This window comes from Trichoplusia ni, chromosome 12 (genome assembly GCF_003590095.1).
Source record: "Trichoplusia ni isolate ovarian cell line Hi5 chromosome 12, tn1, whole genome shotgun sequence".
Classification (NCBI taxonomy): Eukaryota; Metazoa; Arthropoda; class Insecta; order Lepidoptera; family Noctuidae; genus Trichoplusia; species Trichoplusia ni.
In genome coordinates, this window is record NC_039489.1 from 12,191,734 (window position 1) to 12,218,069 (window position 26,336).

At 32.7% G+C, this 26,336-nt stretch overlaps 1 protein-coding gene across 1 annotated transcript in view; it reads left to right on the forward strand.

Moving 5' to 3' along the window:
- Positions 1 to 26,336, forward strand: part of LOC113499241 (aryl hydrocarbon receptor) — a 113,135-nt gene that overhangs the window by 61,993 nt on the left and 24,806 nt on the right. The gene's annotated exons all lie outside the window — the stretch shown is intronic.

A 26,336-nucleotide genomic window follows, 5' to 3' on the forward strand; every position in this document is an offset into this window, starting at 1 on the left:
CGATTCTCTGGAATCGATACTCGATAATCGATAATCGATGTTGTTTAGATGTACTTTGGAGTAATCTAGTGCAGGTCGACTCCTGTAATTTTAATAGCTAGGTTAAGACTTGGGAATTAAATATCTAGTTTATAATTCAGACTCGATTTAAGGATGTTTTTGCAACTGTAACTTTGAGGAGGATGTAGGAGAGTATTGAATTACATCAGAGTTAGTTTGAACGGAGTTATGATTTATTTTAATAGTTCTTTACTTGCTGAATAAATAAGAGATTTGGTATCGAATTGAAATTATACTGAAATAATTCATTCTGCGGTATTTTGAATATCTAGATCTTAATAAAAAACTTATCTGAAAATTGACGTAAATAAAACTGCCGTCGCAATAAGATAAATCTATTGGCTATAAAAAAAAAATATAGCCAATTTATTTAATGAGACCAATTCGAAGTACATTTTTTCATTCCATTCAAATGTAAATATTTAGAAATCCTAACAATAAACAAACAACATCAAATACCAAAAATAAAATCTTTAATTAAATTACAGAAAACCACATCAAATACTAAGTCAAATTAAGAAAAAAATAAAATGACACGCAGAACTCAATACGGTCGGTTAATTGGTTCAATAAATTATAAAGGGACTACCAGTACAAGAGTAAATCATCAAGAAAATTATGAACACTGCATATAATTTTATTCAGTACCGTTGAGATATAAAAATCAGTAGGGGGCTGGCTCTGTTTTATTGTGGACCTTCGTAACGTTTAAAGTACTGACGACGGGTACACTTGTAATGTTGCTAACACAAGTCTTAAATTTAGTTAATTGTAGAGTTAAATTATTTTAACTCCTTTTTTCCGGAATTAGTGGCCATTCTCTCCATTAGTTATTGATCCATTCTGTGAATGAAGGGGACCAATGTGATTTGTAATTTTGTATTGTCAAAATTGGAATTAGTTTCCGAAAGGTTTTAAAGTAATGAAAAATAGTGGATTTCTTTGTTTTGTTAAAAAGTTTCTTTGTAATAATTACGTATTCTAATATATCTACTTAATAGTGACAATGAGTAGTGTGTCTCTAGTTATATAAATATCTTTCGCGAAATGAGCGGTATCCTTTATGAGGATCTAGTGATAGACTGTCTAAAATAAGTAAATGCGGACATCGCATACATTGTTCTGAACCCAAAGTAAGTTGCTAAAGCACTAGTGTTATGGAATTCAGATACAACGAAGGTACTACAAACACCCAGACCCGAGACAATGTAGAAATATGAATTTTTACATTGACCCGACCGGGGATCGGACCCAAGACCTCAGAGCTAGCGACACCTTGAAACCGGTGCATACGCCACTCGACCACGGAGGTCGCCATAAGTCTAAGTAGATAACTTCACAATTATAGTTATTTTTCATCTCCCATTTTACAACCTGCGACTTTACATATTAAAAACATAAGCTATAATGGTACTATCGGTGACATAAGTTTTACAATTAATTTATTTTTGAAACCATGATCTAGTGAAGTTATCTTCTTTTTTCCTTTGTAAACAAAATCTTAGGTTATACTTTGATAACGATGAATTTACACAAATGGAAATCAAAGGGAATAATTCAAACAGTTAATTCAGTATGTTTATAATATATTTCATTGTGATATTCGTGTGTAGGTAATCTTGACAAATTATTGCTTTTGTGGGCCATTACGGTGCCAAGATATTTGGTTCCGCTTCCTTAACTTATAATGAACTGTAACGGTATTGTGTTAAATCAAGGAATGTGGAAAACCAACCGTATCTCTTTGCTATTAAGTTTATATTAGGTTGTAAAATTGATCTATGTTATAAATTCGTCCCCTAATGAACTACAAATCTATATACTAGATATTTTTTTGTAAATTTAAGTATTATTTAACAGATTCGATTTTTTGCTAAAATTTGTTGTAACTATCGAAAATTCTTAACACCAATGTCGACGACTATACCTCAAAACTCCCGATAATTCTAATTAAATCGATTGTTGAAGCATCGATTACAGCGGTTATTTCGAATCGAGTTATTTCGGCTTACACCACGGGGTACTTGAATACGACAAAAAAGTACCAACTCAGTACCGGTAGCTTGAAAATTTATCGGTGTATTCTTAGTACCGATCATAATGCATGATTAATGTTCCCTTGAAGTTAATAACTCATGTAACTTTATATCAGGACATCCATCTTCCGTCTCGCTTTCTCTTGGCTGATATATTCGGTTATTGAAGCTTTGTGGTTGCATCATCGTAGAGATTTTTGTTTCTATTGGCGACATAGTACCATGAGCTCTGCCTGAACGAAACAAGGTTTGTCAAAGACTGGTCTTATTATAAATTGGACTGTAATGTTTATTACCAGTATACTATTTCTCGGATCGTAAGCTACTTTTTAATTCGTCATCATAATTTCAACTTGGAATCATCTACAAGGAGTACATATTCCCATATTTCCTCAAGTTGAGAATACATAAAATAATAATTTACTTAGTTCTCTTCTTCTTATACATTCTCCACTAAACCTTTCAACTGATTTAGCCGGCCGTTCAAGAGAATAGAGGCTAGATTATATACATAGATTGACTCCAGGTCGATAAACGACAACTACGTTAATAGAGTTAGTTAGGGCAAAAACTAGTTCCAAATATTTATTTGTTATAAAATTATAAACTAAAATTCAACAAATTCAAAACCAAAAACCTACAGGAAGCATCCTACTTTTTAAATCACAAATCAAAACAAACACGAAACGATCACGGAACAATCTTTATATTAAAAGAAAATACATCGTAGTAACTCGGTACCTTCCACCACCGTACACGGCCCGGAAGAACATATTGATCCGATGCTAATTCAACACCGTTACTTCACTGTATCGATGGGAAATCGCTCCTATACCCCATCTTTACCCCATAAATGCCACTATTACCCCATTAAATGAAAAAAAGTCGCGGAGGGTTTGTTTGGGGTAATATCGGGATTTATGACTTGAATTTTGATGATTATGGTCTTGTTTTATAGTTTGGTTCTGGTTTTATTGGTTTTGTATGTTATGTGGAATAAGGAAATGAGAAATGATAGCAACTATTAAGGTTTATTGCATTTGGAAAAAACTGAAATTAAATGTTGATGACATGATTACGTCAGATTTGATGTCTCTCCACGTAACATACAGCAGATATATTTTTTTTAAATTTGACTAAACCAAAAGTTAGCTAAGCTAAGTGCCTGAGAAACGGCCTATTTGAAATAAAAACTTTTTGATTTTCAGCTGAAACATAGTTTGGAAAAGTCAAAATCTGTTAACATAAAAAAACTAAATCATTTTCACTCACCATCATTTGTATAAAAAAAGAGAAATTCGAAATTCCGCAAATCTAAAAGGGTCTAGTCACTTTTTCCAAAAAAAAAGAGAAATATTATTCGGATTTCCTCGTAGTTTTTCCAGTAATTAAATTCGTTGGTTCCAAGAATTGTACGAAGCATTTTATAGTACGTTCGTTGTTCATTAGTTGACGGCAAGGCATGGCTTGTTCACGAGAATTACTGGTCTGGGCAAAAATCCAGGCAAGTATTTATCGAAGTTTCAACCTAGGTATCCTAGATTAGAAAATTAAACGATTTGAATTGGGATTTGTTGTTTAGCTTGGGTACAATGTGATAAGGAAATTCATTTTATTATTTGTATCTTGTAATAATTTTGCTGTACTGATAAAAACACAAGTTTCATTGAATAAGATATTAAGAAAAATGTAACTGAAATTGCTGAATCATTCAAAGAGTAATAAAATTCGTTTTAAATTTGCCCAATCTTAGGCATTGCATAGTTTATTGAATAAACCGATAGATTCTAGAACTAGTCTATTGAACTCTACTTTTTCAAACTAAATTTATAACTCCCATTTTCTTCTACCAACAACTTTCGTTTCTTACATTGTAAAATCGACCTTAAGACATCGTAACAAGACCGAGATCCGCGTATTTCCATTAAAGTTGACTTTAATACTTGAAAGCCCATAAACAACGTCACAAACAGCCAACATTCCTTTACTTTTCGTAAGCCGAAAACCTTAATTTCCACAGTAAACATTTTCCGTCACAACATTAAATAATTTTCATAAAGCAATTTAGCTTTTATAAGAAAGGTATTAAAAACTAATTTGGCGTGCACCGTTTGAAGGTTGCCTCCTCGTCTAGGGATTTAATTGATCTGATAAAAGCAAGCAAAAACCTCTGGCCAGCCTTTCGTACGTCCTGTAGTTTAATTTAGTTTGACTTTTATAAAGTTTCGTCAAGTTACGTGGGTTTGAACTGAATTATGTATTTTGTTCTTTCATGTATTACTATTTGAGTCTGTTGTTTCAATTTTAATGTCTGTATACATGTATTGTTAAATTGTGAGAAAATATGTTTTTATTTTTTATTAATTTTGATATTACGGTTTGTGAAAAAATAATTTTCATATTCATGAGTGTCTATTTCATCCTTACGTTAAATTGTAAGACTAAGGAATCCCTATTAAAAAAAAAAAGAGTAAAAGTACATTTTTTTATTTGTTTTTCTCGGTTATAATACATTTTTTGCAACCTTTAGTAAAAACTTAAACCCACTCATAGTAAGTAGTTTTCAGCCATAATGCTTAGGTAAACAGATATTTCTTCTGTAATGACATCATTTTACAATAACTGTGTGACGTCATCGTGAACAAGGCCTTTCAAACAACAGTTTATAGATTTTCTTTGTCTTTCAAAGTATAGTTCTTTGTTGACTTAAGAGTTATAATATACAAAGGCTTTGTTATAAATATAATTTTATTGTGGGAACCAAACTACTATTCAAGCTTTCTATCTAGTATTGTATTTACTCATATTATAAGGATTTTCCATGCATATATTATATTTTCCCCTATAGCAGAATAAACGAAGTTTTCCTAACACAATTTCTGCAAGAAAAACATACTTTCGTTCAAACAAAAAATTGATCAGAAAAAAAAAATATTCCCATCAGCGCTGTATTAAGGTGGAAACCCATTTTTCCTAACATTAGAGGCCAGAGGCCATATGATTGATTAGCCTCTTATCAGACATCATTGTTTTTCATAAAACACTCTATTCCAGGGGTAAAAAAGGCTAATTTGTCACATCGAAAGCTTATCGCAGTGTAATTGATTTCAAAATATAAAAATCTTGATCGAAAATTAATTCTTGGTGGCGTTAATAAATATTATGAGTGATTTCTTTAAGAAGGTAAATGTAATTATGGCTTGGTTTTCCCCATTACAGTGCATGCATGTTAATTCTCACTTTTTAAGTTTTTTATAAAATAATTATAATATGTTAGGAGCTAATGAAGAAAATGAAGTTTCATACCGTCGCTGTATTTTTTAGATTTAGTTTTTTTGTGTTTTCAGTTCGAACAATATTTAAATCACATTTACTTAGATTAAAGAATAAGAAATAGGTTAAAAATAACTAAATACTGAAATACCCAACGATTACGCACTCAATTTAACTTAATGGTAATATTATACTATTATTTATAATCTCATAGTTCTTAGTCGTAACTTACAATGAAAAGGTACCTACTTCATTTGTTTCCCCTAACATATATCACAGTTATTTGAGCTGTAATCTATAGATTTTATCCAATAAGCTCTAACCGTAATGGGGTTATGTACCTAAAACGTTTATAGCATTAGTTATTAATTAATAACACGACATTTTTGGGTATTGTGTTGAAGGTACTTAACATTTAAAAAGGTTTTGTTTTAAAATATAAAATATCTGTAAGTATAAGTAATGATGTATGATGAACTATGAGTAAACTATATGTAAATATTCAAATTTTTGATTCTTATTGTCTAATAGTGACAGAAAAAGTCTTACTGTATATTTTCAACAAAAAATATTTACCGTATCAGTTTTTGACCTGCTAGCGATTTAGAAGTATGAAAAAAAAAGATGCTGGACTGAATTTCAGAGTTTCATTTAAGGACAACGTCGAAGTTTACAGATTTCAAGAGTAGATATTAACTTAAAAAAACCTATGAGTTTGGTTAAAAAATATGGAATACAAGATGGAATTTCACGTTGAAATTGTGTACAGTTTTGTTACTAACTCTACACTTACCAGTATAAATACAGAAAAAGCAACAATTACATCCAGTTACAAAACAAATACGAATCAAGTAAGTAATTCCTTCAAAGAAAACCGTTTAAACTTATCCGGGTACATAATAATGAAATTAAAAAGCACTCTATAAGAGCCGGGTATAACCGGTTAACGAGTTGAAAGTCGTAAAACGTTGCTATAGGGATCACGCACACTGGCGTAGCCGGGTATTGTAAACACTACGGGTATGTACAGGGTGCTTGAGAAAAGTAAGTTTAAAAATTAGTAGAAATAGGTGCTTGGTTGTAAAAATAGTTGATTTTGATAGAATGGTTTTTAAGTTGTTAATGGCAAGATGTAGGTAGAAAAGTGTTTCTAAGTTATACATATTACTTTAGCTCGTGGCTAAGCTATAACAGGTACGCTTGACGCGGTTGGTCCGTAGATGGGTGACCATCTTTGTCATAACGAGTTCCTCCGTGTTTCGGAAGGCACGTTAAATTGTGGGTCCCGGCTGTTATTCCTACATCTTTGACAGTCGTTACAGGTAGTCAGAAGCTTGAAAAAAGTCTGACAACCAGTCTAACCAAGGGGTATCGTGTTGCCCAGGTAACTGGGTTGAGGAGGTCAGATAGGCAGTCGCTCCTTGTAAAACACTGGTACTTAGCTGAAACCGGTTAGGCTGTTGGCCGACCCCAACATAGTTGGGAAAAGGCTAGGCTAATGATGATATTACTTTAAATTATGTTTAGCCTTCACTGTTCAACTAGTATTTTAAAGATCTTCTCCATACCTTATACCGTCTCAGTTCCTAGTTTTATAGTTACAGCTTCCAAGAAAGTTTTTTTTTGGGCACAAAGATTTTGGTCTTACTAGATAATCTCTTCATTTACTAAGAAGTTAGTTAATCTCGAAGTAAAATGTATATTTTTTGAACTTACCTTGTACTTTTCTGCAACATTGTAACATCCAAAAGTAAAACAAAAAACCGAAAAAAAGCAACATCCTATATAAATAGGGCGGCGACGAGTCCGCCCGCCCTGCGCTTCGCACTTATAAAATATAAATAAGGCTACATTGTACACAATCTATGCATCGAAGCTCGGCGCTTACGGAAAGGAAATTGTTACCTTACGAAGGGAGCGGGGAAACCTTCGACACCACGAGGTGAGACTGAATTTGTTGGGTATATGCAATAAATGTATATTGTAGAGTAGACGTTAGGCGTGACTCTATCGACGCTTATAGATGTGAAATGGGTAAGTTTATTGGTGGATATCTGTACCGTATAATCAATAACATTTTGGTAGGTGTCATTTCGACTATATATAATACCTACCTATTATTATGTCATATTCTGCCATCAGCGTCTTGCCAGAGGCCAAGTTACGATGCTGTCAATAGAATTTTTTTATTACTTCTTTACATGTCAAAGCCATGATTCTAACTTCGTCTCATTTCAAATTGACCGTTGTCTTACTTTGAGTAGAGTGGAAGGCAGCGTCACACTTATACTGACTAAACCCCACTCATGTTCTCTACTCTTCATACCTATTACTCATATTATACATTTATTAACACTTCTTTGATATCGTCAAAGCGATTAAATAAACCTGCAAATAATGCCTTCATAAACATTCATCAACTTCTAGTTGAAGTTTCAACTCAAAAATTCAACCACTCTACAACGTAATATAACACAACGTCAAACCGTTATCAATGATTTGGTATTGTCTGTACAAGTCTAGAATAATTTAGAAAAGGTGAATGAATTGAAAGTTGCTTGTTGTCAAGGTTAAACGACGGTCAAAGGAGTACGGTATATGTAGAGTTTAGAATTAAATAGTGAAGTTAACATAATAAAACGTATGATTTGAATTTCAAGTCTGTGCCAAGCTGTAAGGCTACAAGTATACGCGTACAATAAGTAATTTTGAACCCCTTATGGCTATTTCTGAATAATTCAATGTCAAGTTGAAGTCGTTTTATAACTTACTATTTGTAAACTGTTAGATAGTAGCAGTAGACGCATAGAATAGAATAGATTAAAGTTTTAGAAATATTTCATTAGGGTAGAGTTTTGTGAATATGATTGATGAGTTTTTGCTAAATTATTTCTGTACGAGACTGCTAGATGAAATAATCTTGGATAAGATTTAATAATGTAAAGAAGGACGGTAACTAAGAACAATTATAAACGCCTTTAAAGCCAGCTCTGCTTGACAGCTGAAAGATTATTCAAACGCTAAGATACACCCTATCTATACAGCACAACAAAAAAAACCGTCATTAAAAATCACGACAGTAAAAACTGCATACCATAAAAAAATCCCTATGAAATCCCCGGGCCAATGGGGATCGCATAAAAACCAGCCCCTTACGGAGCACCCCTATATAACTACGAAATTACGGGTAGTTTGTAAAATTCGCCGACTGTTGGGGGGCAGAGCAGGGGAAACAACCCTTAATGGCGGCATTGCGTGACAGAATTTCGGCAGTGACCCGACTTGGCCTGTGAAAGTGAAAATATCTATTTGGAGTTGTTAATACCAGGCGATTTCAATGGAATTATCTTTTAGTTTTTTTTTATTTCGTTTGGAAAAAGTGATTAGGGTGTTATGAATGGCTCAATATGGAATAAATTGTGCTACTGTTATTTATATTAGGTACTGTAATCATTTATTTATTTCCTGATGACCTTTTTAGCTAACCCAAAATTTTATTTGAAAATACGAGAATCTTAAACCATGCAATTCAATTGTAATAGATAGTCATTTTTATCTTAAAAAAGGACTTAAATAAGATAATAAAATAAGACGATATTTTTATGTTATACACATCTAAATAAAAAAATATAAAAAGCTCTTTTTCTTAATTTCACTCTACAATATTTCTCAGTTTTAATTACACTGCTTTTTGAATAAACAATCTTTATAATTATTATTAACGGTGAACAGCGATGGAAATTGTCCGGTGGAACTATTTCAATGGAACGATTAAGGATTAATAGACCATAGCTCTATTTTACGACGTCCAATTTACATTACCTTTACATAACAAATTGATTTATTATTGGGTTGTTAGATTTTGCGATAATTTGGTTGGATTTCACATTATTTATTTTAATATCTTTTTAAGTATACCTACACTTGTTTGTTTTTAGAAGTATGTCTGGAATAAAGAACCTTTATTTTGTTTAAGCTTTTCAATTAGAAAACGAGTCGAAGCTTCACAGTTCGTATCGGTTGTCATAGCAACGGGTTTAGAAGTGCAAATAAACAACCTTGAATGCAAAGCAATTTGAACATCTATACAGAATTTTAAGTGGGACGAGCTTATTAATTGAAATATTGAATCCGCGGCCCTTGGCAAAAATAATGAGATGAAGAAGAACTCCTGGAAACATCCTAATTCAAAATTAAGAATGCGCATAAATCGCTAGATTTGATGTCGACAAATTGTTATCTGATTACAAAATAATCTGTACAATGAAATAGTACAAAAATATATTTGGTATTAACAGCTCCATATAAACGCCCAAACATTTCAGCGCGCTACGAAAATTTTATTATAACCAAATTGTGAACAATATTTTCGTAAATATTTTGGAACAAGACCAGTCTTTATGCAGACTAAGGTAAACACTTAATTTATGTTAAGATACGTCGTTATAATCATTCAACATAATAAAAAAAAAAATTAATTATAGTTGGCAGACACGTGCAGAGAATTTAGAAAAGGCGAAATTACAAGAGAGATTTGGAAAAACAACGCCATCTAGTCTCAAACTAAGCAAAGCTTGTATTATGAGTACTAGACAACTGATAAACATACTTATATACTTCTTAAAACATACATTTTTAATGAGGATAAATAACACCCAGAAACCGAACAAATGGTAGTGCTCATCACACAAACATTTGTCCTGGAATCGAATACACGACCTTCGTCGTGTACTAACCGCAAGACAAACAGGCTATTCAAGTCGACATACAAACGTCAAAGAGCACAATGTTTAAATGATATACAATGGTAGAATAACTTATCTATATTATTTAAATTTCGTTGCTTCAAAAACAAATGCAATCTCATAAAAAAGTAATAAAATTAAAAAAAAAACAACAACAATTCGAACGTCAAAATAAATCTTCAGTACCGAAACCAAGCGTCATAGAATGCAACTGAAAAACAACAAAACGATTTCATTTACGAGAATCGTAATTAATTAAGCCGATTCAAATTCTCGACATATACAGAAACCCACGCAATAATCATGTATCTCATTAATCTAAAGAAAAATCCGTACTCGGAAATGTGGAAAGCGAAACATTGATTCATAACGAAAAATATGGAAATTTATACCAAATATTGCAAAAGTTATAAATCATATCGTATGCCGTTCGATATACGAACGTTATTTTCATAATTATGGCATTTATGTTTAACCGGCTTTGAAAAGAGGGTTTTATCGTTCGATTTATTTTAAGTGTTAAAATGAGGTAAAACTGGTATTACTTCATAATATGTTCATATATTTTTTTTTCTATTTGCTTGTCCAGTGTAACTTTTCTATTGAATTCATAACTTTTATATTGATAACACAATATGACTTATACAGTGATAAAAAAAATTCACAAGGATAAATTATCGTATTAGTAACACAACAGAACCCTAAAATGAAAAATTTAATCTAAAACATTATGATAACCTATAAACAAACGGGGCACATAAAAACACACCCCAGAGGGCGCTGCCCGCGGTTTTATTATAACATATTTATGTAATTTATAACACACTGCTGCTAATGACTTTATGCTAATCGTAACTGACACCATGTTTGCTGATAATAAATTAAATGTCTAATGAAACAGCCCTGAAAATTATGTGAAAAATTTTCAGGCATATTTTTGAGTAATAAAAGCAAGCCTGTTTTCGCATTCCACAAGTGTAACATAACTATACATAAGTAATTTGATAGTAATTGTTTTTTAATGATAAAATACTAGACTAGTTCCACTGCTGGCCTAAATCCTGCCGCCTCTCTCTAGCAATAACAGCTCTTTTGCAGTTCCTGCCAAATTAAAAGGTCCTCCCGAATATTCAGGCAATTAACTTATTTAAATAAGTTAATTATTTAATATAGGTACACAAAAAGCTGCTACAGGGACAATATTTGCAAAATAAAAACAATGAAAAAAATCAAAGTAAAAGTTTATTTTTTAAAGAAAGTCCCCCAGTCTTTTCAATACAAAACATCTCTTTCATCGCTCTTTTCTACAAATCAGTCTTTTCTCAGACCAATTATCGAAAACCCCCTTATTTCTTCCATCTCGATTTTCAAGCTAGCAAATGTTTGCCAGGTAGGATTTCTAGCTGTACCTAGTAATACCTTGGTATAGCGAAATACTTATACTTCTACGAATCTATATTCTACGCGTCTTTAGCTTAAGAAAACTCTACTGACCAATCGACTCTAAATTTTTCACCCAAACTGCCAATACCACACCATGCAGGCTGTAAACCAAACATATCTACCAATCGCTCGTCAGAATACTATATGGAACAAGTCAAGCAATATTTTATTTCGTCATCATAACTCCAACTTACTTACGACGAGTGTCAAACATACAAACATATGTAGTTATGAACATACGGCGTACCAAGCTGGTAGCATTCCTTCAAAAATATACCCTAATGCGTTGTGATAAGGGTGATTTCAATGGTGGTGGGATATGTGTGGACCGCTGTACTACCTACTGACTCGCTAATTTATGTGCGGCTCTCAACGTTAAATAATTAAACTGGGGTTAAATGCGGTCAGGAAAATGGTTTTTAGTTTACTGGGCTTTTGTTAACACTTTTTCGTTTTAAAAAGGACAAAAAATCCTGAAAAGTTTTCGTCTTTTTGCTAGTCTTCCCAAATTGTTTGGATTCTTCTGACCAAATCCTTGTGACCGGCGGGATTAATGAACGTTCTTATCACATGCAGAACGACAGTCAGTCAGACTCAGTCAGAAATGCTTTCCAACGCAGAGATCAAACCCGCGACATAGATTACTCGACATGGTGACCACACGGCTATCCCTTCAGTCGACTATTCCAAATAGATGCATCCGATTCCCTTCGAACATCAGTCAAAACAAACACAAAACAACATAACTACAAAATCAGTACACCAATAATGGTGAACACTGCAATTACGATAGCCGTGTCAAGGAGACAGCTTCAGCTAATAGTAACAATTTACCGCCACTGGCGTCAGTAACCCGGTAACGGAGTGTAACACTACCATACATAGATGTATCTTTATGCTCCTTTTCCGTTATATATGTAAGTGGGTAACAGAGGCGTTAATGCGAATCATTTTTAGTAAATACTTTAGAACAGGATGTATTGAATAGGTGTTTTGATGTGGAACTGAAAATTTTATTGTTTGGCAAGTTTTAACTCTACATCTTAGGTTGAGGGGTAGAAATTTATTTTGATTATTGAGTCCAACTTTTAGCTACATAATATGAACCAAAAACTTCGTAATCTTAGACCAAAAATAAATAAAATATCAGCAAAATGACGCAATGAACAATAATTTTTGATTAATAACTCACAATATTTACGACAATTAATGCCAAAAGTTGAAAGAAAAAACACTCAATATTAATAAGCAATAACATTCTAAACCGTTACAAACGACCACAAGTTTAATCAAAAATATCTTTACAATTCACGTTTAGCGATCATTACCATAATACTTCGAATGATTCCAAGAGACATACACCACTACATTACCGTTCAGCAGAAAAAACAACAATTGCAACATAATTGCATAATTGTCGTAGCATCTGCAAACGTAGTGTTCTCTATAATAACTGGAGTTTCATGCTTTCTAACATAATTATTGTAAGCAAAATGGACGGAGCCGGGGGGAAAACGAAAGTTTAAGAAGAACTGTTGTAATTGATAGTAATGAGATCGGTGATGGAGAGTTCAGCCATGTTTATAAATTATTTGATATTTGGATGAATATTTAAAAAGTTGAGATGAGAAATTCGGACAATGTAGACTCTTCGAGTGGTCAAGTTTTATTGATTTGAAGAACAGTGATTTTTTATTTAATTAACTATCCATTTTAGTGGTAGGTATTTATATGAATAACGAATATATTCTTTTATATTATAACAACATGTATAGGTATAGATATACATTTCTTAAAACGAGGGATGAAAGAAACGCATAAGTGGTAAACTTTTTCACAGACTTAAATCACTCGAAATATATGACCTTAAAATATGTACAAAAAATCGCTATTTCTTAATACACAAAAATCTAAATCGCAAAATATGCCACCGAAATATCAAAGTCAATTAAAAAAAATACCAGTCAACCCCTTAAACCTCTAATAACCGTTCCTAATTTCCTTAATGCACTCTACATTCAATATTACCGGCCAGTATGTATGGGGCGTGAGCTATAAATTGGTGCGCGCGCGCAACCGTCGATCACAATCGGTACATTCAAATGAGCTGCTGACCGAATTTATGACTCGGAGCTCGATGAGTAAGACATTCTGATGTAGAGTCGTGAAGGGAATAGATGTGGCTGGTGAAATATGAAGTTGGATTTTTAGTGGAAAGTGGGAAACTTAAAGGATGTCTTTCCAATCAATTCAATCATTTAGTCAATTTATTCAAAAATAACAGTTTTTTAGTTCAAATTCCTTAATTAATCACTAAGGTAATCTTGAGAAAAAGCTGCAGGTTTATGTATGTTTTGAAAGAGAATAACGATGTTAGCTAATATTCGTGACATTTGAATAAAAGTGGTTTAAGACAAAGATACAGAAATATTAATATCAATATTAGAATTATGTATGTACTAACGAATTATAAGAGTATTCTGTCATCAATAAATCGGTTCACCTCTACACAATTCACAACTCTATGGCGACTCGAAGTTGAACCGAATCCCATATTTAACAGGTAGCCGCGTGGACACTGTACCCGATAACAGGAATTAAACACAGCCACACTGCACTGTGTCGAAATAAAACAAACGCGAGTAATGATTGTATGAAATTGACGCACCTGTGTGTGTGTTTGGAAAACCGGTTGTGTGTATAAAGGATTTCGTCCGAGAACATCGTATGTGACCTATATAATCATTTCTTTAATTTTAATTTTGCAGTTCCAAAATCAAGGTTCTTCAATTTCAAGGTTGAAATTGAAGAACCTTTTTAAAACTGGCAAGAATACAAGAGTGGGCTTTGTTTCGATTTAATTTGCAAAATTAAGGAATTATTTAATAGTTTATGAAAGCCATGACTTTATAATTTTCGTTAGTTTAGTATAAAGGTACTTAATTAATTAAAAGACAAAAAAGTATTTGCTGGATTTTTTGAAAAATCCTTTTGATATTCTGCTACAGGGAGCAAGTAAATAAGTTATTAAAAAAGTAGAGGCCACGAAAACCGAATAATATCATGCAAGGCAACAGCAAGCAACAGATTTTGAAGCGTGAACGTGTTCGGGCCATTCGCGTTGCTCCCACATTTTATAAGCAGAGCTTTTGCAGGCCTTAATGGATCATTAAAGCAAACACCGATAAACGAGACAATCCCATGTTTCACACCGAGCAAAACAAAACACTGCACGACTCACGATCTCAATGTATTAGTGACAAAATGTTTTTACGCCTGAATTTCGACCTTCTTGTTTCAACCGCTTTTGTTTTATTTCAACCTCTTTTGTTTTATGGAGATTTAATTAAGTTTTAATTTTATCTCGCGGCTCCCGTTGTTTTAATTGAGTATATTTTTTTAGTATCGATACTGTTAAGAAAGAGTTATGGGGTTGTGTATTATTTTTAATTGTTCAACAAGCGTGGATGGTGGAGTGTTCATCTTGACTAATGTGTTGAGATTGTTCCGCGATAATTACTGAGGTATCCTTGTTGAATGTATTTTTGTTTATTTAATTATAAATAACAATCTTTCTTTCGTTCACTTAAATATGTTTTGATAAAGCGTTCAATTCTCGAGCTAAATAACCTGTTCTAGATGAGCCTTAAATAATATAAAAAATAAAATGTGTTGCTCTCAAAAGGTTCTCAAAATGTTGAATTATTAGAAGCAAGAAGTGTTAACTATGAATACCAATACTGTTTTATTTTGTTTGAAAATAGTAAGGTCCTTTTTTCAAACATAAAAAAATCCCGTTGATATAATAATACATACATACAATTAATTATAAGTATTCGGGCTTAAAATCGTACTAACGCAAGTTATTGTACATGAAACGAAATTAACACAAACAATTGAAAACGTAATAAATATATCGATACATCGTAGCTCAAATTACAGTTATTATACTTAAATAGTGACGGGGCGTTGCGTAAAAGCAACTTAATTGTATCGATAATTACTATTCGTATCAATTACACATTTTATCCGAAAGAATGTTTTTTACGACGATTGTAATTTTCGCATTCATATTCGCAATTAAAATACGTTGTAATGATGAATACTGTTATAATGAGCGTTACGACCACTGACTGATGAAAAGTGAAATCGTTATGATTGCAAATGTTTTTCTTTTTCTCCCCCACGTTACGATAGATAGCTCCGGTCATCGAAACGTATTTTCTCTCGGAATGGCATCCATACTTTATTATGAACTCCTTGTATAGAGTTCACGAATTATCTGTTGTGTTGGTAGTCATGTTTTGCCCGAGGATAACTCAAAGGCATAAAGTATCGATGTTTATAAAACAAGGCAGAACGAAAGGAATAGGAATACTCAGTTATATTCTGAAATAAAATAGGCACTGTGCCCGCTGTTTCAACAGCTATTCCAGAAATCAATAAGAAAGCCGCGAACACACAATTTATACTTACCTGTCGATCGTAAAACAGAAGTCGGCCTTCTAATATATGCAGATAGTTACAATAGTTTTTAATTACAAGCGCAATGTAAATTAACTTCGCATACTTCTTCATATAAGGATGACGTATAGGTTCTGACAGTCATAACTAAATAAGCAACGCCATGTGATCGAGAAATAAACAAACAAAAAAAAAACCTTTAACGTAACGACTGGTGTCGACAATCCATAATCGATATTACATGCAAATATGACACGACAACACTACGAAAAACCACTAGGCATGAGCAATAACGCTTTAAAGGTATCGAATAAATGACGATAAAGAACAATAATTATTCGATAATTATCACTTTTGAATTTAAATAATCGAATAACGTACACGTCGGGTGGATTCGAACGTTAATTAAAATTTGTATCGAATGAAGAAATTATAAATAGAAATGTGTATTTTTAATTACTGGTTTTGTGTTCATAACAGTTTTGCTTTTCGACGTAAAAATACGTCTCTTTATTTTAGAATTGATCGCTCATTGTGTGTAAAATAATGTTTATAAAGTGTGCTTATTAATGTATTGCTTTATCGCCTTTTGAATTTAAGTTCAGTGTTTAAGCTTATGGATTAAGTATTTTTCTCAGGTATCGAATAGTTAAAACCTATATGGCAGTGTTGATTGTCCATATTATGCGATTATCGAAACATTTGCATTGGAATTTGTGTTTTTAACTAATTCGTTTACATTCCATAAAATTATTCTAACACTTGTTGACTGTATACAATAGATAGATTAATGCTGTTTGATAATTTATTCGATAGTTTTTAACAGGTGATAGAATTGTATCAATGTGAACAGCTAGACTTTGTTATTGGTAGGTTTGGATGCGTAGGTACGACGTTGTTGGTTTGATTCTGAATATTTTTGTCATCCCATACCTATATTTGTACAAAATCTGAGGTTCAGGGTCTGAGTGTTTTAAGTGAAAGAAGAAAGAAAGAAAGAAAAAGTGTTTTATTGCGAACTTGAACGCATACATAACACAACACACTAATATAACATAAAGAAAAAGATATAACAAAAAATAAAAAAATATGTATATAAAATTCAAACATGAGGGGGTAGTGTGCGTAACAATCTCGCAATACTTCCCTCGCTCAGCATAATGCTGCGACCTAATGCGAGAAAAAGTCACAGCGCTGATTTTCAGCGATAGCCGAAACTAACAATGTGACGTCAAAAGGGTACAAACATAAATAAATAAAATACATATATATATACTCGGTACATAATAATACGAAAAATAATACGAAAGTTCATGTTTTTTTTTTGAAATTTGTTTAAAATAAATCTTTCAACTTTAAATAGTATTATATATGTATGTCTTCTGGGTCCGAACGATCACAGACATGAACCTCATGACTTTAATGCAATGACGAACGGATTTCTACAAAATATGTATATCTTTCGTAAACATTGAAGACCAAAAAAGTAACAATTAAATATCCATAACATTTAATTAAAGGGGTTTTTGTGGTTACCACACAAAGTAAAATATCCATCGACCTTTTTAAACACAATCTTTGACAGCTGTCAACATTGGTTACCATGGCAACGCGAAACTAACAATTTAATGCAAAAAGTGGTGAAAGAAAATTATGCAACCAGGTGCAAGATTAAAAATGTTTATCAAAGGAGTAAAGTAATTGTTAGTACCCGTAATTAGTAATTAGGATTTAAAACACCGGGCTTCAAGTAATTTAGTTAAAGTTTGTAGGCAAACTGTACCAGGTGAATGAATTAAAAATTCTAAGTATGCAAATTAAAGTCGTTGTGAATTAAAGTTCACTAAAATGACTTGTATTTGCGGATTTCGAAATCCTTCTTCATATTCATTAATGTGGACGCTTGCATGTTTGTTACCCTTTACCGTAATACACGTTTAATAAACAAATGCTAATCGGGGAAGAAGGAATAACCACTTGGACATTTGACAACCGCTTTTCGAATGTCAAAAATAAAACAATAGAAGCAATATTGATAGAAAATTTACCAATTATGTGGCTGTGTGAATCTGAATAGTCTAGATATAAATATTTGCTATACACGTACCTATTACGTATGATAGCGAAATAAATAAACTAAGCACTCAAATGTTAATGTCAATTTAATGTTTTATCACTAGTCCAACGGGAGAAATTATAGCTTTTAATTCTCTATACACTTAAGTTGTCAGCAATATTGTAAAAATTGCAATGACTAAATAAAGGTCTGTCCAAGTTTCTAAAATACGAGCAAAATAGGGTGGCCAAATAGACCTAACGATATCTTTTCTAACAGGTAATAATCGTTTTATTGTAGGTGCTAATTATACTACAAATAAATGGGGTTCCCACGGCTCACACATGGCGTATACTTCACCGCAGAAATTACTGACAAAGACCTCATAAATAGTTTATAATAAAACACCAGTTTTCGATCGCGATTTCGTCCATAAAGGTTTTATTCCCACGTTTCTGTTGACGACAAAGTTTATTTTTCTGATATTGTTAAAATAGATGATTTCAATCTTTTTTTGACGACCTAGTTGATTCTAGGGCTTAGGGGTTTCAAAGTAGGCGTTTTGTTTCTCAAGGACCATGCTAAAATATAAAAATCGGCGGAGCGGTTTTGGAGAAATTCGTTTTTCAAACACGAAATTGTTAAAATATCAGGAAAGAAATAAGCTACAAATGTCAGAAAAAAATCCAAAGTCGTTTATTTTTCTTTTAAATGACAGCAAAAATGACAAGTATATTTATAATATCACTATCACTTATCGAAAAGAAATGTCTTTTTCAAACATTACGACTGGCCGAATAGACGCCCAGAAATCAACTCAACACCAAATAGAAAATAAAAAGAAAATACTTCTACTATCGCACAAAAATGTCACTTTGCTGGAGTGAACACGTCACATGACGTTTATAATTAATTATTATTCTTTTCAACCCTTAATAAGGACTTTAATGCAGTTTGAAGGACGGAGAAAGTTCCTTTGCTAAGCCTACTTAATAATATTATTTACAAGGTGTGTTGTGTCAAGTTTATGTGGGCATGGTCAGTTCAAGAGGGGATTTTAACGGGGAATATATTAATAAGTTATTTTTTCTAATTATTATAGCCTTCATTGCAAGTAGGTAAATTATAAAAATAAAATCTTTCATTGCCATTTTGTCAAAGGAGGTGACATGAGACAAAAAAGACGATCATCGCACCACTCAGTTTACGATTTTGTTTCTCATATCTATCGGATGAAATACGATTCCAATTATGTTACTTTATCACTTAATTTATCCTCTAAAGATAGACTCAGCGTAGCCTATCAACTGCACCCCATAGGTTTATTTTCCAATCGCGATCGAGCTTCAATATCTCGATACTTACAAAGACATCAACCGGCCAATTTACCGATAATGAGTAAGTATAACCACGTGCACACACCGCACATCAGAAACATAAACAAACACGTACAATCAGGCACAAAATGATTTAAGCGTCGCAAGTACCCGTAAGCGCATACGATTTATGCGTTCTCGCAAGCAATCAATGAGCCAGATACTTTGACGTTTCATTAAACCACTCGACATCTTCATATCTTGCTCGCAGTTATTTATGTGCCCGACTGTACCTTTAGGCTCTTTACACAACACTTTATACTGCCAAACAATTGCCTCCTTATTTCATAATTCGTAAGACGCAAAATCGCGTGCGTATTTTTTTAATAAAAATGAGACATAAATTGATGCTTACACAATTAATTTTCTCAAGTATCTATGAAATTGTTCTCGTAATTTAGTTCCGAGTCATTATAATGCAATTTAAAATTTACAATATTAAAAAGTGTGGCGGCTAATATGGTGTTGCTACATTGCCCTAACGGCGTGTTTGTGTGAAAATTGCGAGAATGTTAATTATGAAATAAATTGAAAAGTTGTAAGTCATGTGAGGGGTTTATAAGTTAAAACGAAAGCCGCATTAATCGATGTTAATTTAACATACTTATTTGTTTTTAAACAAGAGAGGCTGCAAGTCATTTCCACAAAGATATTCAGAACAAGCATTATTAGAAGCACACAAATGCGCGTCCTTTGACACGTCGCGCACACGTGGGTTTGGCGTGGCTTTACCGTGCCGTTCGTTACACTAACTGGTTATAAGTATTTTCTTATCATTCTCAATGTCGCCTTTTATCGACAGTTAGTACAAACATTTACTATCAAATGACTTTTTGAAATACACACCAACATTTTAAGTAAAGTACGAAAACAACACACAAAATGAACAAAAATCAGTCAAATGCGAGTTTCACAACAATGAGGGTTCCGTACAAATAGGCTAAGAAAAACATATTTGCAAAGAAAGTTGCCCAAAAAATCTATGACCAGACCAATTATTGCAACAATTATACATCATATAAGGAAATTTCATCTGTCTGCCTATCTCGGTTCGTGAGACACAGTCTGGTGACAGACGAACGGAAAGCGAAGCCTTAATAATTAGGTTCCGTTTTTACCTATCTCTTACAGAACATTAAAAACACATAATTTGGCTTGAAACTTGTACCACAGCTTGTTCCGAATTGAAATAGTTGTAAAAACCAGATCTTCTTATTTTATGTGAAAAAAACATTATTTAAAACAGACCTTTTCAAAATACATAAAATAATTGTTCCACATGTTCTCACAAATAGTGACGGACGTTTTTATTTGAAAACGACTCGTATTAAAATATCGATACCAAATAAGTGTAGATGAATTTTAAAATCGATTCTTATCGATATCGATAAAACTATACATGATAATATATTGTTCATTATAATAATTATAATGACACTTAATTAGATTCAGAAGCAAAAGCTATGGTTTATGTAAACATTAATAAAATATTGAACGGTTTTTACGGCGTAATACAGAAATTGCTTGAAGTTAATATATGGTGACCATAAGTTTATGCAAAATATCTTCGTTGACCCCTGTGGTTCAGAGTAAGATGGTTATTAATATATTTTCTATTGAGGACTGATCTTTATAGACCTGTTGAGGCATCCTTCTAGAAATGTGAAGAACATCCACTAATATGTCAGTAACACAAGCAAATAACTAAAACTGCATTGAACATCGTTTACCAAAGCGGTAAACAAAAACTGGAGTTCCGAAAAAAAAAATCGCCACTTTTTTTTAATCCGCCAAGTCGACGATATAAATAAAATTTACAGCTGCGGTGTCTCGCGTCATTACCGATTACAATCGATTAAAACGATATCGATCATAATTGATCGGCGCACGGGCGCTCGATTCTCACAAAATACCGTAACCACTGTAATGGCCTCCACCTACCAGTACCACTTGAAGTAAGATCGTTACAGTTGTGGGAGCAAGATGGCGCTCTACACTAAATCGTACTATCTCGCTTTTTGAACTGTAGCTTCACTATTTGAAATCTGTTGCTGTATCATTGAGACAATTATTTTCGTTGTCAATTGATCTGGACGAATGTGAGCGTGTCCAAATCTTAGAAGAACGGAGATTATTTAGTTAATTGTTTGAAAATGTTGTTCTGAAAAAGTATTTTGTTATATTAGATCTGTTTCAGCTTGTTATGACTGTGGCAACCGTAGCTTAAGATATTTGTTATTATGGCAGCAACAGAAATACATCATGTGTAAAAAAATCAATGCTCTAGCTACAACGGTTCTTGAGATAAGCCAGACTGATAGACATACACAGTTTAACCTTAATTTAGGGTACCGTTTTTACCTTTGGTAACGAAAAACTTAAATAAGAAAACGAAACAATAAAACCACACGACACTCCAACAGTAATCGATCTCATATATCACTACACTTCAAATTCACATCAAATCAGAAATACTCGATATACACAATCACACTATCGATGTTAATTGCCGAAAGTTAATTAATCGCAAGCATATCGATAAAAAAATCGTTTTATCGAACGCTAGTCTCGGATAAACAGTACTGGTGTTTTATATGTTGCATTTAGAACAAAATGATCGTCAAATCTAGTCAGATCGAGTCGAACTCGCGACTCTGGGGTCCGTACAAATAGACGAAAATAAAAACGAATTTGGAAAAAACCCTTAAAACCTTACTAACAGTTGCTTAACCCTGATTTTTATTGGTTATTATACTTAGCTACAACAAAAATACTGTCTATCTATCTGTGATAATTTCAACAGTCAAGCAAACGAGGGTCATGAGTTTCAGCCTGATGATAGTCAGGCAGATGCAAGACCTTAGTAATTTCCGTTTTTTATCCTTTAAGAAGGTAATCCTAAAAAGTACTTGCAAAATTTCACTTTCTATATTTTCCTCGTATTTTCTTAAGATCCAGAAAATGGAGAATGATTGATTACTACAGATTGTTACTTAAAACAATTATGTAGAAGATAGTGATCTTTATAAAAGACGGTTGGAGAAAACGTGTCAACGACAAACTGAGTTATGTTACAGATTGTTACACAGTGAGATTACAATGTATTTATGAAGTAATTGTAAAGAGAGATGCTTGTTTTACAATTAAAAAAGTATTGAAATAAAACAAACATTATAAAGTAAGAAAGTTGTATCTTCTTAAATTTCACTGGAATTGAGGGAGATTGAGAACTATATTATGTTGACACTTGGCACTCTTTTTAATTATCTCACCTAATTATTTACAAGTTTTATATCATTTTAAAAGCACCAAACCATAATTATATATTTTTGTATTAATTGACCTTATTGTAATTGAAATTGGATTACAGAAAGCCTACAGGTATACCATACCATCCATCAGCCTTATAAAAACGCTACAAAAAACAGTTCTCATCAGAGAAAACAATATTAACTACCATATGACACAATAATTGCTAAAAGAATTGCCTGTTAAAAGCGTTTAAAAATACCCATATATCGTCACGCCGAATCCGTGGGCTGGTCGATGTATCTGCGAAATAAATGACACACAAAACTGACTGGATCAGATACGAAGGTTTTAATTGAGCTGCACTGGTCTTTCTGATTTATGTGAAGACCACGCCAAAAGTTATTCACATAACCGCGTTTGTTTGTGGGATACGGGCGAGTAGGATGGCTAGGGAGTTCTATGGCAGGTTGGTGTATTGGATATTTGAACTGTTTGGGATGGGTTAATTAGGGGTGTTCTTATTATAGACCCATATTGTCTCACTGATGGGCAAACGCCTCTCTCTGCTCTTTCTTTTTTTTTCTTCTAGAGAATGAGTTAGGGAATGTGGAAATATGCTTTCTTATTTGATAGCCCAGATGAATGCTTATGCTTCGGTTTTTCTTTTTTATCACCTTATTAAGTCTTCTTTTATTATCTTGTTAGCAAATATCAAGCTTGTTTAAAGAATAAAATCGAAAACTTCTGCATGACTTAATTTCAAAGTGACCAAAAAACTATTTCACGTTGAACGAAAAAATAATCAACTAATTCAGTGCATACAATCCGAAGTACTGAGGTCAAAAAATACAGGCGAATTTACAACCCAACTCCACCTTTTTCAATTCGGTTTAAAAAGGACTTATGTTCGCCCACTTACAAACCCGTGTGTCCACATGAGATCTTAGCATCCGATACACAGGTTAACACCAGCCCCCTTACAGTTGGTTTTATCCTTCATTTCAACGTCTTAAATAAAATATTATTTCATCGCGATTGAATTTTCATCACCTTATAGATCATACCAGATGTTATTATGCTTTGATGATAGCCAATAAATATCCAGAGATGAATACGATTATAAATGCAAGTGTTATATGACCAGGGAGCCAATTTCGCTATTTACATTGGCCGATAAATGAAAGGAAATTGGATTCAAATTACACCACTCTTTTAAGCATTCTCATTCTTTTAAGCATTTTGCTAACACAATAATTGGAAATTCAATACGAGCCGTTCTACAGAAACATGTCTAAAAATATCCTTAGCTAAAACTTCCCGCAATCGTATGATGTCGGGAAGTTTTACTCACGCGTATTCATCGGGGTAGCCCGACTAGTTTCGGACCCAACCGGAGTCCTATTTTTTTTTACACAAATGTATCTATTTATTACAATAAATTAAACTAAACTATTATTTACATTTTTAAAACTATATCAATATAAAAAGAAAAATATACATTATTTACAAAGCGTCAAAAAAGACATCCTCGTCCTTGCCAAAGTCGGGAAACGTACCCAGAAGGCTGTCTGCATTGCCACGTTGTATGGCAATGCTTATTCTTTGGGCAAAATATACCGGAGTCCTTAATCATAAGCAGACGCGGCGGGATCGCGAGTCGTTAGTTGGGTCCGAAACTAGTCGGGCTACCCCGATAAATACGCGAAAGTAAACCGATACATCATTTAATAAATTAGGTAAAGTTCGAGGTTTACTTTTCTGTGCGTGTGACCAACCCAAAAAATTCATTCTTCATTTTTTTTGGGTTATTCACCCAACCGATTATTTTCTTTAATCTATTTGTACGGAACCTTCAATGTTGCGAGTCTGATTCGCACTTGATAGGTTCATTTGTTTCGTGTTAGTAATCATTTGTATGCAGTTGTTAGAACGGATTGTCGACAAAACGTTCAAATAAATTATTTTGAATGAAGTCTACAAAATGTTTTGCGAACAAAAACGATCTTGGATTAGAAGGTTCGTTTCGTACGATTAATAATTATTCATTAATTTGTCGAATTGTCGACATTCGTCAGTTTTGTAACTTGAAACAGTAGTGTATTGAACAATTGTTTTAAAATGCTGTTTTACGATTCAATACTCCAAAGGTAAAACGCAACTATAACGTCTCCGCTGTCTGTCAGTTTATCAATCCATCTGTCACCAGGCTGCATCTCGTGAACCTCAGCAACGCTTAGTGTGGTTGTACAGATCCACCAGCATGGCGATTCCGGTTACACTTGACCAGTCTATATTTAATACTGTTTTGATAAATGTATAAAACAAGTCGTTGCTCAACCCATTGCGAATAATTTAACAACTTATTAATATAACAAAGTATGACCACCAGACAATGGTTGACGTTGATAAATTTAGCATCCATTACTCGTTCTGTATTAAAACCATCCGTCAATTCAATCAATAATTCATCAATGTATATTAAAATATGTCAAATTAGTAAGGATTCGAAGCGTGAAGAACATTATTTCAATTTGTTAATATGCACATTGTATTACAGACAAATATGGTTTTGTACTTATGTTTATTTTATGAACTAACCTTAACCATAAAATTGCGGGTCAAGTGCGAGTTGGTCTCAAACTGATGGTTCTGTAGGTACCTACAAACAAATAAACAAATTTGATAAAACATTACGGCCATAAATTTCTTGACTATAAGACCCGTTACTTTACCTCGATTTTACTTTTTTATGTAAAAGCGACAACAGAAATATATATCCATATTATCTTTAAAAGAATCCACCATTTTGTTATCATTCGTTTATTAGAAACAGCTTGATGACAGTCGGATGGACAGATGAACGGAAAGCGGAACTTTATATTTTCCCCTTCGACAACGAAACCCTAATAACTTGAAGTAAAATGTAGCATGTGTGTCTTACCTTTTCATATTCCTAGTGTGGGAACGAGATAAAAGATTTGCCTTTTAATGGTACTTCACTGATAAAGGCACTTTTACTTGTGTTATTTCATATTAATGCGTTTATAGTTCATGTTTATTCTTTTTTAATTATGCAATTTCATTTTTATATTTCTTTTATAAAACTGTCATTTCTTTTTGACATATGTTTTATTACTGCTGTAAGTACCTACAGATGTCAAGTCATGTTAGTTTTTTTTTTGGTTTAACAGGCAGAATAATTAAAGTGTAACTTAAGTAGCTCAAGGATAGACTTAGCTTGGATTAATTTCAAACCATAAAATTTGGTTCTAAAAATAATTATTCATTAGTATTAGTAAATTTGTACATTAGGAGATTTTCTGAAATATTGTCGTATTTTGTAGTAAATCCTTTTTCTAAAGAAACAAATGCGACTTAGTTTTCAAATAAGAAAATGCTTAATTAAAAACCAATTTACTAAATTACACAAAACACCCTTTAAAACTATATCATAACTTAAGCTTAAAATCTAACCCAAAAACAAAAAAGAATAACCATAAAACTATGGTTAAGTTATAAATAATTAAATAAATTAAAATTATAATGCCCAATAAATTAAATATTTATGAGCGTTCCTTAAGAAAAAAACATAAAGTATTATTTTATCTGATATTCGTAGTCTATCATGACG